Source organism: Lissotriton helveticus, chromosome 7 (genome assembly GCF_964261635.1).
Source record: "Lissotriton helveticus chromosome 7, aLisHel1.1, whole genome shotgun sequence".
NCBI lineage: Eukaryota > Metazoa > Chordata > Amphibia > Caudata > Salamandridae > Lissotriton > Lissotriton helveticus.
The window spans coordinates 1,450,818,949-1,450,836,208 of record NC_136068.1 but is presented as its reverse complement, the minus strand read 5'-3'; positions in this window follow the sequence as shown (position 1 = coordinate 1,450,836,208).

Here is a 17,260-nt window from a genome sequence, read left to right as displayed (position 1 = left end):
TTTGCGCTCTCTCAATCCCCCCTTGATGACTTCTAGTAGTCATCACCATTACAACACCATCCCTGAGGTATGGTCTGAGTCAAACTGAAGTCGTTGCAGTACCCCCTCGTTTCATCATTTCTAGAGCCTTTAGACTCCTGTACTGATTATCCTGCATCGCCGTCAATCTCCTCTCTTGCCTTCTCATGGTCCTTTGCAACCTGTTCGATCTATACCATTGATACAGCCGCACCAATCCCCACAAGGTAATTATACAAATCACTATTATGATGATAGGTTTCAGTACGTACCAAATAATACTCTTTCCTAGGTTGGCGAACCAACCTCCAACTTTACCCATTCCTTGACCTACCTTTTCCCACACTGTTACCTTTGTCAAATCTTCAATTTCATTGTGTATTTCAGTAATGTTTCGAATGTACTTTTCTAAAGATTTCGAGTTGTCTGGAATGTAAGTGCAACATTCCTGGACCTTCAAAGCCTTACAGACTCCTCCCTCTTTGGCTAACAGAACATCTAGAGCAAGCCGGTTCTGAAGAACCATTGCCCTTATCGATTGCATTTCTCCCTCCACCAGCATTAGTGACCTAGCAGTACTGGCGGACAACCTATCTACAACTGTTGCCAATCTTCTTATTTTGACATCATTTAGTGCTATCCCTAAAATAGGAAACATAGCACCAAATACGTCCCCAACTACCTCTTCAGCGCTTACATCCCTTCTTCCTCTAGCTGATGTTCCTCCCTCTATAATTTCCAAATCCTCAGCATGCTATATTTTGGGGAAGACAATTGCCAAATAACATGATCCATACCAATTATCTGGTAGTCTCACGTATGCATTTCTTCCACAGACAAAATATACATTTGGGATCACCTGCATTTCTTTCAAGAAGTCCTTCGAATAGTATTCTAATTGGAAAGCATGTTCACAACTCACTTTTCCCACAAACACATTCTCATAATAGGTTTCACCCCTATGTATACATAGTTTCCCATTTTTCTCTCGATCCAAAGCTATTGGACCATTGCTACCCTTTCTTTGATGTGCCCTTTCTTCCTCGGTCCAATCTGTTTTCCATTGACCTGAGGCTTTTAAAATCTTCTGTCTCCGGTATCGATCATCCACCTGCCCTACAAACTTTTTCTCAATTTCTGACACTTTACAAGTCAAATTATTTCTTCGGGCATGTGAAGTATCTAATGTATTCCAGGGAAGGAAAAACTTCTGTAATCTGTCTTCACTCTTATAATAATCCCACTTATTTAAATGCTTGTAGTTCGGCACTTCAGGTAAAATGGCATCGAAATTCGAAAAATAGTATTCAAACCCATCACGTTCATAGAATATACTAAGCAACAAACTACATGTAATTCCATAAGTCAATGGAAGATGATGATATCTGATACCTTCGTCTACAGAGGCTGGCATTTTCATGCACACATAACAATTCTTAGCCTCCATAACATCGATATATTCATAAAGCAATTTAGCATATGCATTTGATTTAAAGTTCCCCTGTGATTCATCTACATGTAACCTACGAGTCTCAGCTGCTAGTAAAGCTTTGTCTTTCTCTGTATTGTCCCCCTTTTTACCAGCAATAGTAGGTTTCTGTGTCGATAACATTTTTGCTTCCCTTGCAGCCTTTTCTTCATTTTCATGTCCCACTACATATGATATAGTAACTACTAAAGCTATAAGAAAAATCACTCCCACTATAAGTGTGCCTACTATACATTTGGCCCTGCGGTTCGGGTTGCCAACCTCCATGATCTCAAACAGTTTAGTTCCAGTTTTCTTTCACAGCACAATGTCTCTTTCCGAACCACACCTGGAAGCTGATAATCTTTTCCGCAAGATCAGTCTTTGTGTTCTATAGCAACAGACAATCCTAGCCCTTCTCCGTCCACTAAATGGAAGTCCCTAGTTTCTTCTTCTTCCACTTGGCGCTAGGTTATCTCTCAATTTGCTTATTTGCAAAGTCTTTCACACAGTCTTTTTAGCAATCTGAAATTATACGTGTTCCAGCGACTCTAATCACAGCTTCTAATATTTCCAAACGAAGAAGGACCTCCCCAAGTATTGACCTCCGTGGACAACAAGTTGGGAAGTCTATTCTGTTTAAAACCAAGTCTCTTATTCCACTCAGATAAGGAGGATAGGGGATATTGAGTGTCAGCAACCCTTCAACTTCCACTCCCGGTATCAACAACACTATTGCCACTGTTATGATGGGGTCAGTGCTGATCAGGGTCACTTCCCTCACCCTCCCAGTTCCCTGTACACTGGACATCTGCAGTGAGGTAGGTCCACTCAGGAGTAGCGTATCTTCTGCAAGGCACTCGCACCCTCCTCGATCTTCTCGGACCTTCCTGTTCCTGTCCTTGTGTACTTTCGTCCAAATCCGAGTCTTCAGATACAGGGGCAAGAGTTTTCTCTGGAGCTGGTTTCAAGCTTGGCCTCTTCCTTCTTTCAGGCCAACTATCCTCTCCACGCTTTGTTCTCCTGTATCTTGTCCTCCCATTCAGTTCTTGATCACTCTGGGCTTGATCTGGGTCTGAGCCGTATTCACAGCAACTTTCTCCTTCTGTGGCAACTTCAGTTTCACTGCCGTCCTGTCCTTCTTCTTGTTCTGTAGCGCTCCCAGCTTCTTCCGACACCCCCACAGCTTGACTGATCCCCTCTAGTGGTTCACCATCCACAGCTGGATTTTCATCTGCGAGAGGAGCTGTTTCTTCCAGGGGTGCTGGAACTCTTTGAGTATGGGAAGCGTGAATCCAGTTTGGCAGCCCTCCGCACTTCACAGCGGTATTCGTCGTCAGGATAACTTGATAGGGCCCCTTCCAACGCACGTCTAAGCAGTTCTTCCGGACGTGCTTCTTCAGCAGGATCCAGTCACCTGGACACAAGTCGTGACATAGATCTCTTGAAGATGGAACTTCAGCAGCCTGCACCTGAAGAGACACAGAATGAATGGCGTCAGACAGCCCCTTGCAGTAATCCAGGATCAGGTCATCTGTAATATTCAACAAAGCTGTAGTTGGTACAGACGGAAGTCTCATTGCCCTCCCCATTAAAACTTCGTGTGGAGAGAGACCTGTCCTCCTGTCTGGTGTGCTGCGCATACTCATGAGTACCAAGGGCAGAGCATCAGGCCAGCTTAAGGAAGTCGATGAACATACTTTGGCTATTCGGAACTTCAAAGTGCCATTGATCTGTTCCACAATACCTGAAGCCTCTGGTCGATAACTGCAGTGCAACTTCTGATGAATGTTCAATGCAGAGCAAAGCATTTTCACCACCTCACTGTTGAAATGAGTTCCTCGATCTGATTCCAGGGAGGTCGGCACCCCGAAGCGCGGGATCAACTCTCTAAGCAACAATTTTGCTACTGTGAGTGTATCGCACCTGCGTGTAGGGTATGCTTCGACCCATCTGGAAAATATGCATACAACCACCAGAACATACCTGAGGCGGTTGCTTTTTGGCATCTCAATGAAATCTAACTGCATTCTGTTGAAAGGCCCCCCAGACCTCCCAATGTGACTCATTGTAACTGGTGTTCTCTTCCCTACGTTCAGTTGCTGACAAGTAACGCATCTCCTACAGACTGCTTCTGCTGCAATCCTAAACTTAGGGCAATACCAAGTCTGCCTAAATACCCTCAGCATGGCATCTCTTCCTAAGTTTACTGGACCATGTATCTGTCGTGCCATGGGATTCGCAAATTCCTCAGGTAATACTGCCCTAACATCTGCTGAAACCCAGAAGTCCATTTCACTTTTCACACAACCTGCTGTTTCCCATGCCTTTTTCTCAGACTCAGGTGCATTCTCCTGCATCTGTTTTAAATCCTCCCAAGTATCAACTGTTTCTAGCATCATATTTAACTCTGTCTTTTCTGAGCCCCACCTACTTCCACCTCCGTGAAAGAATATCCGTGCTCCGCACAATAGCGGGCAACTTCGTCTGCATATCTATTACCTTGTGACACAAAATCTGTATTTTTGGTGTGGGCTACACATTTGACGATTGCAATTGCAGCTGGACCCTGTAATGCTTCTAACAACAGTCGCACAAATTCTCCATTTCGAATAGGCGAACCAGAGGAGGTCATGTAACCTCTCTGAGACCACAACTGCCCAAAATCATGAACTACACCGAAACCATATTGGCTATCGGTATAAATGGTGACTCTAATTTTGTTTCCTGCTATACAGGCACGTGTCAATGCAATGATTTCTGCTACCTGAGCGGAGTGTACTCCTTCCAGGCAAGCGGCTTCCACAACTCCAGTAATGGTGCAAACAGCATAAGCTGCTCTCAACCGACCAGTATCGTCTCTTAAACATGAGCCATCAACAAAGAAAATTTCATCAGGGTCGATCAACGGCTCATCCACGATATCTGGTCTTGGCTTCGTGCATAGTTCAGTCACATCAAGGCAGTCGTGATCTTCACATTCCTCGCCTTCAATATCATTAGGAAGTGGCATCAACGTAGCAGGATTCAAAACAGAGCACCTCTTAAGGGTCACGTTCTCCGCAGCAGGTATAACTTGCTCGTAGCGCGTGAGCCTACTACTGGTCAAGTGCTGTGTCTTGGTCCTGGTCATTAATAATTCTACAGAATGAGGTACATACACCACTAACTGGTGTCCCATGACAATATTTTCACACTGTTCAATGCTGACACCTGTTGCAGCAACGGATTTGAGACATCCGGGCAACGCTGCGGCTACTGGATCTAAGGTAGCCGAAAAGTATGCAACTGGTCTACGGGCATTTCCATGAATTTGTACCAAGACTGACAAAGCACAGCCTTCTCTCTCACAGCAGAAAAGTGCAAATGGTTTCTCATAGTCAGGCATCCCCAAAGCCGGAGCGCGACACAAGTCCTCTCTCAGCTGTAGAAACGCCATCAAACAGTCCTTGTCCCATGGTACCGGATCACTCACCTCCTTGTGCGTCAGCTTTTGTAATGGTTTTGTTTCAGTGAAAAGTTAGCTATCCACTGTCGGCAATAACCAACCATTCCTAGGAACATTCTAACTTCTCTCTGTGTCGTAGGCGCGTTCATCTTCATTATCGCCTCTATCCTATCTGGTGACACTTTGCGCTTTCCCTTTTCTATCCTGTGACCCAAGTACTGTACTTCTGTCAGACAGTACTGCAATTTGTTCGGAGATACCTTGTGTCCATTTTCAGCTAAATGGTTCAGCAAGGCAATGGTATCTGTCTTACAGGCCTCTTCCGTCTCTGACGCAACAAGTAGGTCGTCTATGTACTGGACCAGAACCGAGTTCTGCGGCAGTACCAGACTTTCAAGATTTTTCTTCAACAGCTGGTTGAAAATTGATGGGCTTTCTGTATACCCTTGTGGGATACGACGCCAAGTTAAAATGCGATTTTCCAGCTTAAAAGCAAAAAGATACTGGCTCTCCTCATCCAATGGGATTGAGAAGAAAGCCTGACAAGGTCTATCACTGTGAACCACTCAGCTTGGAATGGTATCTGAAACAATATCACTGATAGATTCGGTACCACTGGACAACATGAAACAACTATGTTGTTAATCTTTCGAAGATCCTGCACTATTCTAAATTTCCCACTAGGTTTCTGCAAACCCATAATCGGGGAGTTGCATGGACTTCCCACGATTTCCTTCAGTATTCCCTGTTTTATCATAGAGTCGATTACAGGTTTTATTCCTGCGATCGTCTCCGGGGTCAGTTTGTATTGGGGCGTTCTTGGATATTCAGCATTTGGTTTAACCATAATCTTCACCGGTTCTACTCCTTTGATCAGTCCTATCTCTTCTCCAGTAAAATCCCATACCTCTGATGACACTGCATCTCGTAAATCCCATGGGAGCTCCTCCACTGTCAGGGTAGGGTACAGTTCTATGCATGTTCTCAAATTTACAACTTTGAAGGTAGCGTCATCATCTGTAGTCTGTACCTCCACTCCCTGAGGTGTGCAGTATATTGTGCAATTAAGTTTGCACAATAAGTCCCTTCCTAACAGACACACAGGACTAGAATCACATACTACAAACTGATGTTAATCCGTGTAGATTCCTATTTTCACTGATACTGGTTCCGTCAAAGGGCTATTCATTCTCTTATTTGCAACTCCTACCACCTGGATCGTTTCCCCCGACATTGGTAGATCTGGAACCACTGCCGATCTCAAAGTTGATCGAGTAGCTCCAGTATCCACCAAGAATGTTGTAGGACACCCTGCCACTTCAGCCTCAACAAACGGTCCTCTTTGATCCACTTCTAGAACTGCCCCAAGGGTACAGTCCTCCTCTCTACTTACACGTCGTCCCGTCAATGGATCAACGTAGTAACACTCTTCTTTACCTGTGAACAAAGGCATTTGTCTATAGACCTTTCCTCCTGTCGTAATCTTTGGTGGCTGAGGGAACTGAGCTCGTGGAGCCGGAATCCCCCCTTTGGCCACCTTACCCTTTGTCACTGTCACCCTTTGGACTGGAACTTCCTGAACCTCTTCCTCTAGAACTTCCAGTTCTCCGTTTTCAGGGTTATAGGGACACTCGCGTCTCCAATGTCCCACCTGGTGACACTGATGACACTTTGTCGTTTTTTTCAATGTAGCAAAATCTATCCTAGGTCTAGGGTTTTCCTCGTTGTCCTTATTCTGACTGTTTGATTTCCGTCCCATTGTCCCTGTTCCCTGTTGCTGCTGTCCTCCCTTTCCAGCTGACTGCATCTGCACCATCATCAATTTTTCCTTTAATTTCTTTGCTTTGGACTCTATCTCATCACTGCAGTATCTTGCGTATCTCAAAATCTCATCCAATGGTTTGTTTTGCCAACAAATTAAATGCTGCTGAATCATCAGACAAATATCAGGTCTCAACCCCAAAACAAACTTTGATACAAACTGTCCTATATCCTTAGGGTCCATTACATCTAGTCCACTGTATTGTTTGAATGCTTTCAACAATCGCTCATAATACTCATGGACTGTCTCCTTTGGTTCCTGTCTTGTTCGGTCTATTTTTACCCAATCTATGCCTTGTGGTGGCACCTTCTCCTTCAGCCATGTCATTACCCTATCATATTTTAACATTACTGTTTCCGACGGTCCATTAGTACGAGTATCCCTTGCTGGTTCTGTAGTTGGCCACTCGACACTAACCTTGCATGCTATCCACAAGTCTCCTGCGACCACAATGTCAAACAAGGTGTTCAAATCAATCCACAATACTTTTGAGATCTTCACAAACCTCTCTACCTGCTTGTACCACTCTACAGGGTTCTCCCTTAACTTCGGAAACGAGTTGGTAAAGGCAGCCAAATCTCCCCTACTCCAGGGTACGTGTACATAATTCCCATTCGCTATTTCTCGCAACGGGAATGCCTCCATCTGCATTAGTCTTCCTTCCGGAGACATCACATTCGCACTCCGCCTAACAGTTCCTTTTTTGGACCACCTCTCTTCCCATTTGTCCAGATCTCTCCATGCTCTTATTCCTGTGATCAGTTCCCTTATGTGTGTTTTTAATCCTGTTGTCCTCCTCTCATCTAGGTCCTGATCTGAATAATGCAACCTGTGGTTACCCTGTAATGCCTTGGTTCTGGACAAATCTACCATATACTTGTCTGCCAGTTCAGACTGTTTCTCATGAGTTGCTCTGGCTTTTCGAGTGATGTCCTTTGCTATAAACAGCAGCTCATCTTGTTCGTACATGTCAATCCTTTCTATCGGCACTGTACCATCTATTATCTCGTCCAGGTCAGATTTTAAACTGGACACGTCAAGTCTTTTGGCTTTTATTACAGCTTTCAATATGCCATCTCTAGAGAGTCTATTTACATCTCTCCCATCACAGCTCTGAGTCCTACGTCTAGGCTCAGGCGAGTTATGGGGAGTCCTCCCTTGCTCCCATCTCTCCAGGTCCCATGCAGTTCCATCCTCTCTGGGTGTATGGTGAAACACTCCTCTATTTCCCATAATCACATATTTCTCATTCTGCATGGTTTCTCTAGGTGTATGGTAAGACATTCCGTTATTCCCCATTGCTTCAACATTTGCCGGTGGTCTCTGATCTGTCGGCACATGGCAAGATCCTTCACTGTTCCCTATGCTCCCACGACTCCAGTGCTGTACATTATCATTAGATGCATGGTGAGTGCACCTAAACCTTTCCCTGTATTCTTGGGTCCTTTGGTCTCCCTCAACTTGGATGAAACGAGATGTCTCTCCACACTCTGCCTCTTTGCTCCTGCCCATTTCCTCTGTCTGTATGACGTGTAACTCCTCTACTCTCCTGACTTTTACCTTCCCACTCCTGACTGCTTTCGCTAGCCCCACAGTGAGATAATATTCCATTGCCTCGACTTCCCCATTCTGCTTCTGCTCTTGACCTGTTGCTTGGTGCTTCTGTGGACCCATCCCATTCCCTCAAGTCAGCCCTCAACTCCTTGTAGGATTTCGGCCGTGGTCCCCTCAGGTCCATCGGTCCTCTTTGACCCCCCTGTTCTGTTACGGGATCCACTGCTGACTCCAATGGAGTGTTCCACGTTATCGGTCCCGGCAATTGCCTCCAGGCATTTGTCGTGTTATTCCTTCTCTCCATTTCAACTCTCTCTCTTTCTAGCCGTACCTGTTCTTTCTCTCTCCCTTTCTCTGGGTGGTAAACCGACACTACAGGACCTATGGTAACGGGTACTTGAAGAGCATCTGGTAATCCATAAGACTCAACCCTTTCTGTTGCTGACGTCTTCTGCACCACAAACCTTCCGACTACTCTCTGTACAGGACTATGTTGAGGTATCTCCTCACCTTTGGTAGGTACCTAATCCGCTATAGGGAGTGGCCTGTTCTCTTCTGTGTCAACCCTACCTTTCCTTGAGAGCTCCGTACCTTCTATCTCCCTATTGTCCGGAGGTGGTTTATCTATCAACAACCTATTTATTAGGCCATCCTCCGACTCGCTCTCATCATCCTCTTCTATGGGTTTCTTTCCACCTGTAACTTCTCTCAAGGGGTACAACTTATCTACCTCAATCACCTGTACCCTCCATTTCTTGGCTTCCGCATCCCATTTGGCATCTTGCACTGCCCTTACTGATCGCCGTGCCCTTTCTTGGCGTCTGTGCTGACTTCTGTCGTGCGCCGCCCTAATCCACGCATTAAGGGCCTCAAACTGTGTTGGTCTAGGCAAAGGTCTCAATGAGGACATAACTGCTTTCAATTGATGTAACACTTCTAATCTAAACGTTCCGTATTTTGGAAAAGTCAGTTCCTCATTCCCCTCTGTAATCTTACTCCAAGTCCCAAGCCACAGTATAGTATGCAACCCAACATTCGTTGCCATATAGTGAGCTGGTGTACCCTCCGGCGGTGCCTCTTCCCCGGAATACGATTCTCTTCTTTTTCTCTTAAAAATCCCTCTCAAACATTTAAAACACTTCATGTTCAAAATCTACGAATTTCTACTTTCTCCGCGTTCGTTTACTTCCTGATGACAATCCACCAATCTCAGCGCGGTTCTCGCTAACTGGCCTATCACTGCGCGGCTCTTCGCTGACGTCACACCAACCGCCCATCACAGCGCGGCTTCACACCAACCGACCTATCTCAGCGTGGCTCTCGCTGACGTCACTCATCTCAGCGCGGCTTCACACCGACCGACCTATCTCAGCGCGGCTCTCGCTGACGCCACTCGTCCCCCTTTCGCAGCAGTTCCCCTCCTTTCTCCGCTCGTCTCCCGGTCATGCATGCGTCCCATTCATACTCTGAAAAATGATTACTTCCGACCAAGCGATCACTTTCCTTGACTGTACGTCCACAGTCTAACTGTAATTGTCACCTTAACCGACGAAATGTCTTTCCGTGTACGTCCAGACAATCGCCTTCTCTGATAGGTTACTTGCACACGGTAACTTTCGACCTGCGTCCGTTACCCACACACTCACTCTTGCATTCCCCCTATCTCGGTCCTGCGGGCGATCAATGGTACCTCATGACCCCCTTTTCTCTGGTCGACAACTACTCTGGATGTTCGATACACCCGAACCACTTAAGCTCTTCCCCGAACTTAAGATTTTCACCAGTTCACCGATTCCCCGTTTCCCAGGTTACCAGTTTACCAGTCTACCAGGTTGCGCGCGCTCACAACCCTCTCTCATTCACACTACAGGCATTCAACTCCGCATGACATTACAATACAATACAACACAAAACACCGCAATCTGTCCACGCATGACCCTTGTTATACTCACTCTCGTCCGATTCTGCTGCTTTTCTCTCGCGCCGTCAGCACCCTCTTCGGCGGGCCACCTCTCGATCTCCAGGGACCTTGGGGTAAACTTAACCTAGTCTAGATCACCTTCCTCAAGAAGGTAACCATCCTCACTCTGCTACCAACTGTTAACGCGAGATTTCTAGTCTATTGTTATAGATCTAGATCCCAACTCCGGTCGACTGAACCGTTGGTACCTGTCATAGAGTAAAAGGCAATCCACTACTAGGTCAATCAGTTAATGACTTTCTCCACTCTAAAGAACCACTGAAGCTTAAAAGGTTTAAAAGTTTATTACAAAGCCAAACTTAACTGGAGATACAAACATCTCAATATAAGGTTCAAAAGATATACGGGTATCAATACAAACATGAATTTTCTAAATGCTCTTAGTCGGCAGAAGAATATTACCAAAACCAATTAAAAAATCATCAAAGTTGCAAGAATAGACACAAGCTGTAGCTTATGAGTCATTTACAGAAAGGAAAGAAATCAGGTTAGACTGTCCCTACACTAGACTAAGTGACATCCCTACTTAGCAAGATCTTAACCTAAAAAGGTGTCAGCAGTGGTGACTTCCAAAGAAGATCACACACTTCCCTTAGTCTTTGTTCCAAAAACGATGTCTCGCAATTCCCTATCTGCCTACCCATCCGCTCTCTTAGGTTCCTCAGATCATCTGCCTTAACTCCACCCAGGGTTGCTGTCCCTAATACAAAATCACACTTACAATAGGAACGCCCTTTGGAGACACCCCTCAGAGACGCCCCTCACGTGGTGTTGGTTCTGGTATGCTCCATGCTGGTACTCCTCTAGGCCCATCGTTAGCGTTGACCTTGCTTCCCAGGCTCCTCTCCGGCAAGACGGTACCCCCAGGAAATTCCTGAAGACTCCTCCAGGCCTGTGCCTGGCTCTCTTGAACAAAAGTCTATTCATCACTCTCTTGATTAAAACCTCCTCGCACCTGCAAACAGACACTTGCACTGTGGGCCCCAAATTCCGCACTCCACTATATCTTTAAGTCGTAAACCATTCAAACAGGCTCCACAGTTTGTGCCTAACACAGCCTTTCTCTAACGAGCACATGCAGATCAAAAGAAATGACTTTTGTCTATTCAGGCCTATCTAGTATTACATGAACGGGCCTGTGCATTCTGCAAAACATTTAATTTCTTCTAAACAGTATTCTAACTTATTACACACAATGATTATATGAAACGTCTATAAAACATATTTCAGTTCTAGGATCAATACTACTTTGAATTACAATAACATTGAAATCCACCATCGTGTAAGAGTGTAACAGCATCTTGTACTCTATGTGAACTGCCATATGGCCTACACATTTCTACGTTTAGCAGCATTACATTTTCCCCTACCGCCGCCACATAACATAGGATTTCAACATCATTCTAACATCACTACAAACATCTACATTAGCTTTTCACACTTGATATAAGTATTCTATTCTAATTAAACACTATTATGTATTTTCACTCTATAATTCGACACTCTTATATAAGGTTTACTAAACTAATACAACGTGCTTATAAATATGGTGCACTTCTATATTTTCTTGATTTGCGCTCTCTCAACATCATGGTGCGTGACATTGCATGTGGCATTACAAGAAGTGGCATCACAACCCATGACCTCACAGGAAGTGACATCAGATCTTAAGGCCTCACATATGTTTAGCAGGTCTACATTTGAGTACATTTGAGTGCATTACAATATTTAACAAATTAGATAACAAATTAGATTTTGCATTGGGGTTGTGGCAAAATATTGATGCCGCCCAACCCAAAATCTGAGACCCAACATATACATTTATTTTTTAAAGACTGCTGCACATAAATTGGCAACACGGAGAAACGTGGCAGTAAATCTGTTCTAAAATATTTTATGGGGTTAAGGCAGGTGCTGCAGAGATCTTTGTGTGCCACCTAAATCTCAGGGAATATAAATAATGGTAAGATAACTCTGGAAGTTAACGTATTTGCTGGAGAGATATGTGTTACCTAGTCCTACTTTTGAATCAAATTACCATAGAGTGTTAATATGTATCCTGCAAAGCACAATATGTAACGTAGATGACAGATTTTTATTTTATGTAAATAGGCAAGTGGTTAACTATTTTTAAGTAAGAGATCCTTTTGTTACTTGCATAGCTTGTAATCCTTCTAATACAGCTCAGTGCGCTATGAAACTCATGTGACTACTACACCATGTTACCCTCACTGTTTTATGGTACACATCCTTTATATTGATGTACAAACATATGATTTATTGTCAATGTATAATCTGTACCTGTGATGTAAAGTGCTGAGGCACTCTGCTTTGGGGTGAGTAGTGCTAAAGCGCTATAAAAGAAACAAAACAAAATAGTGCTATTTAAATTGTTATTTGTGTAAATACTGGGGCGACCAACACATGACATTCTTACAGTGTATGCATATCTCTTATATACAGGGACTGAACAAAGTCAAAAGCATTTCTCTCCTCTGCATCTATGAAGTGATAAGATGTGAGCTTTGTTTTATCTTCATTCCATCTAGGTGTGAGGCTCCCAATAGCTCCCTGCGAGGATACTCCAACAAAAATAGGCGCAATGGCCCCTTAAAACCGGCTTTTGTTATTGGCAAAGCTCAAATCTGATAAGCTCCTTCCCCGCCTGCACGTTGCTGCTCGGAACAAAAGCAGACAGTGTACAGGCACTGCTGAAAGTGTCCCAATGTCAGAAAATCACACAGGGACGAGTTCAGGATATTTCTGTGAATTCCAGGAGAAGTAGGAAAGGAACGTGGCACTCCGTTGAAAGTGGCCAGCTTTACAGCAGGGTAGACAGTGTCTACCCTCTGAAAATAGTGGGTAGACAGCATCTACCTGCATCTATCCTCGACTTGAGCCCTGTTACAATAGTTGTGATGAAAAAAATCAGTGAAGGAAAGGAAATAAAAACACAAGTGATTTTGACACCTTTTGAAGAGCGTTTCTTTTCAAACAGTTCACATCGACCTTCTTGGGTGTTTCGCATCCCCTGTGTCTTCAAATTATTCCAGGGTCAGGGAGACATACGTAGGATTAAAACTTTATATTAGACATCAGTATACAAAGCAGAGATCAATGTCAATGTTAAAAGTCTTTTATGCAATTTTATCAGTGGCGTTAAGAAATTTGAGGGCCCCCGTGCAAAATTCATGGAGGGGGCCCCCCATTCTCCGCGTTAGTCAAGAGCTCTCAGGCCAGCGACCCGCCATACTGCAGGGGTTCACCACAGCCATAAAAAAAGGATTCTGGTTCCTCCATTGGTCACATCCGCCCTTTCATCGGGCGATTTACATATATCAGTAAATACTGCTGCTGCGCCCTCTAGCAAAGTTACATAACACTGCCTCCAGCCGGCCCACCAAACACATCCTCCTACATGATGACCCACCTACAAGCGAAGCCCGCTCAGTTGACCACCTCTAAACACAGACCACTGCCTTTGTGCCTGCTACTAACGCATCCATTAACTCAACTCTCACCCCTACGTAACAAGCAGTTATGCTTTTCCGCCCGGCTTTAAAGCCACCCCTCGGATGTCACTGCGAACCCGTGACTGCCGCCCACTGCTCCCCTGTCCACCACTGACAGAAAGACTGATGGCCGGTCCTCATCTAACCACTATCTACCAGTAAAGACAGAGCCTTTCAGCTGCTGCCCTACCCAATGCCACTGTGGTAGTTTAAAACATGTTAAACAAACTCTTCAACTGACCACGCCAAAACAGTTCTTCCTTCTAGCCGCTACAGCATCAAAGCCGTTCCAGCTACTTTTCATCCTTTGCATGATGCACACAATAATATTAAATGTAGAAAGGGTCCGATTTTTGTTTTCTCACACCAACATTAATTTACACTATGTACCCCACTAAACCATACCTCCTGTCAAAGGCAAACCTGATCCCATGCGTAGTACCAGTCAGCAAGTACCCCAAGGACAAACACCAGAGAGAATGCGCTATTCATGTAATTAAACCTATAGTGACAACGTAGCATTTCCCCACCCACTGTCAGCCCAGCGAAGTCTGCAACCTCACAGGAGCCATCAATACCGGCAACATCTAAAGCGCATTTCCACTTCCTTTCAATGGCATCTCCTGATACATATATCTAGGACTTCTGGGCTGCATCTACCACAGACCACAGCATTCTTTGTCTCCCTAAGACTAACCGAATGCTGTTGATGAACGATTCGCTACCCCTTACTTACTAATAACTAATGGAGGATAAGGAAAGAAATATAAAGTATTTTCTTATGCAAATAGCGTATCAAGCACTTGCTGCCTGCAGTCCTCACCAGATCCACACATATCAATATTCTGCTATTGCACAGCCTGTCAACCCTATTATTATCTGGAGATGTTTTTTATCCCTTCAGTGAACTGGGAAAAGCGATACCTTGCACGAAAACGAGTCCCTTTAAAACCTTTGCTACTTATACAGGCTCGCAAAGCACTTACTTGTTTTACTAACTCTAGTTGTAAAGCAAACAGGTAACTCATTCTCGGATTGGAATTACTGCTTAGAATTGTGGAAGTTAATACTTAGATGTAGGATGATTTTTTGCATGTCTGCCAGACACTCATTCTTCCCTGCATGCGAACAAAATGCAAAATACAATTTAGCTTAACAAATTGTTCAGAAATGTACCGGAAGGTAAAGAAACAGCCCATATTATTTTTACAAAGACAAATAGACAAACGTCCCCTTTATACTCTATGACATAAAAATCTTAGGGTGCAGAGCTTGTCCGAATCCACGCCACCTAATTCAGCCCTGCCAAGTATCACGCATCTGGCATTAGAATAACACATTTAAGTGTGGGGATCCGCATCACCGCACTGAAATGCAAAATTACTCATAACAGGCATTGCGCCTCCTCGGGTACCAGTGCTGCTAATCAATGCTGGTGTAGTATTATTTCCATGTACCGATGTCTGTTTTCTGGTGCTTCCTGTAGGAAACTGGCTCTATATATACTACACCAAAATGAGGTATAGTGTGCATAGAGACCAGGTGACCCCAGAGGTAGGCAGAGGTTAAAGTTAGATAGAACCATACTCTCTATTTGTGGTAGAGTGGTCGAGCAGTAAGGCAGTATCAGAGGACAGTGTTAAGCATTTGATGTACACACTCAGTCAGCAAATGTTGTTTGTGTATAAAAATATATACTGTTGTTTTATTTTTCGAACCAAGCAAGCCTGGCACAGGTAAGCATTAAATACTTTACTTTGTTTGATTTACAGGGGATGCAGTAGGTTGCAATACTTAGCAAATACAGTACATTGAAATGATTAGGCTTTTTCAGAAAATGACAGGTAAGTTACTTTATATGTTACTTTTCTAACTCAGTGCTGGATACCTAGATTCAGCACTGGGGCATTTCCTGCAAACAGGTAAGTAAATACGTTTTGGTTATTTGTGCGATTTTTAAAGAATATTTTTAGATTTCAAAACTCCACACTTAGAAACTTTTTGGAAGAAAATTGTCAATGTTATCCAATGGAGGAAAAACAGGTTATCGGTTCACGGGTAAGTTATCGACTGTGGGAGTTAAGGTTCTGGGGTTAGACTCAGGGGTCCCCCAAGGCCAGTGATTCACTCTTGCTACACCCTCAGCGGCACTAGGGCGGCCGGGTGCAGAGTGTTGAGGCCCAATGTTATCCAAGGGGGGATAGGGGGCCTCCGGTTGGTGGCTGCTGGCAAGCAAGCCACCGGGTTGTGGGAGCAAATCTCCTAGGGTTTAGGTGAGGGCAAATGGGGAAAACAAAGTAGCACAAAAGGTGCACCCTCAGCGGTACTGAGGCGGCCAGGGTGCAGAGTGCTGTTTTGACATTGCGCGCCTCGTTGTTTTCAATGAAGAACCTCCGGTTTGCAAAAGCACTGCAGGCTGGGAGACGAAAGACTTCTGGGTGCGACCACCACTTCAAGGGGTAAGTTGGGAAGTTAAGTGTTGGTTAGGCTCCGTTGGTGTGGGCACACAAAGCCGTGGGATGTCGGGTGCAGGCATGCCTTTTGGGGTCAGAGCTTATTATCAGCTCCTGGTAGCGGTTAGGGGGCCTTCTGGATTTAGACTGCAGGCGTCGGCTGGAGGCTTGAGGCAGGTCAGGAGTTGCCGGATCTCGGTTCAGAATCGCCGGGGTGACCTCCTCGTGGTGTTTTTCCACTCAAGCTCAGGCCGGGTTCGGCAGGTGCAGAGGGGGCTGGATTCGCAGTCTCAGGCTGCTGCTGAGGTTGCAGTTGAACAAATCCGGTGTTCACGGGAGAAGAAGTCTTTGGGAGTGAAGGCAGGCAGGTCCTCTGGGGTTTTTGAGGATACAGGTTGCAGGACACACCGGGATTTCGCAGGAGCAAGTTCGAGGGGAGACAGGCCTGTAGGGCTGGGGCAAAGTCAGTGGGCGTCTTCCTCTTGTTAGCTGGCTGCAGGCTGTTCGGTCCTTCTTCTTTTCTTCTTGTTGTTTCTGGGTGTGAGGAATCAAGGTTCAGGGTGCCTCCTAAATACTAGATTTAGGGGCTTTACAGGTAGGTAGAGGGCAGGGACCAATTGATCCCTTCCCTGGGGTGGGTACACCCCCTATTGTGCCACCCTCCAGTGGGATGGGGGCACAAGCCTGTCCCTGGTTGGTTGGGTCCCTCCATCCTCAAGATGGCGGGGACTCAGAATTGTGCTTCACCTCGCCTCCCCCACCTGAGGGGTGGAGTTGGCAGAGGTGGGCACACCTCTCTTCCTCACTTGGTTTTCCCGCCACTTCTCCCACTCAAAGTGGGGGGCAGAACTAGTGGGGACCAGTTGCTGAAAGCAACAAGTGGTCTGGGGAAGCTCACAAAGGTGGCAAGCCTTTAAAGCTTCCCTTCGTGAACCCTGCCCATCTTGGGGGAGGAGGCTTGGCACCTCGTCCCAGGATGTGCATTGTTTCAGGCCCCCAAGAGC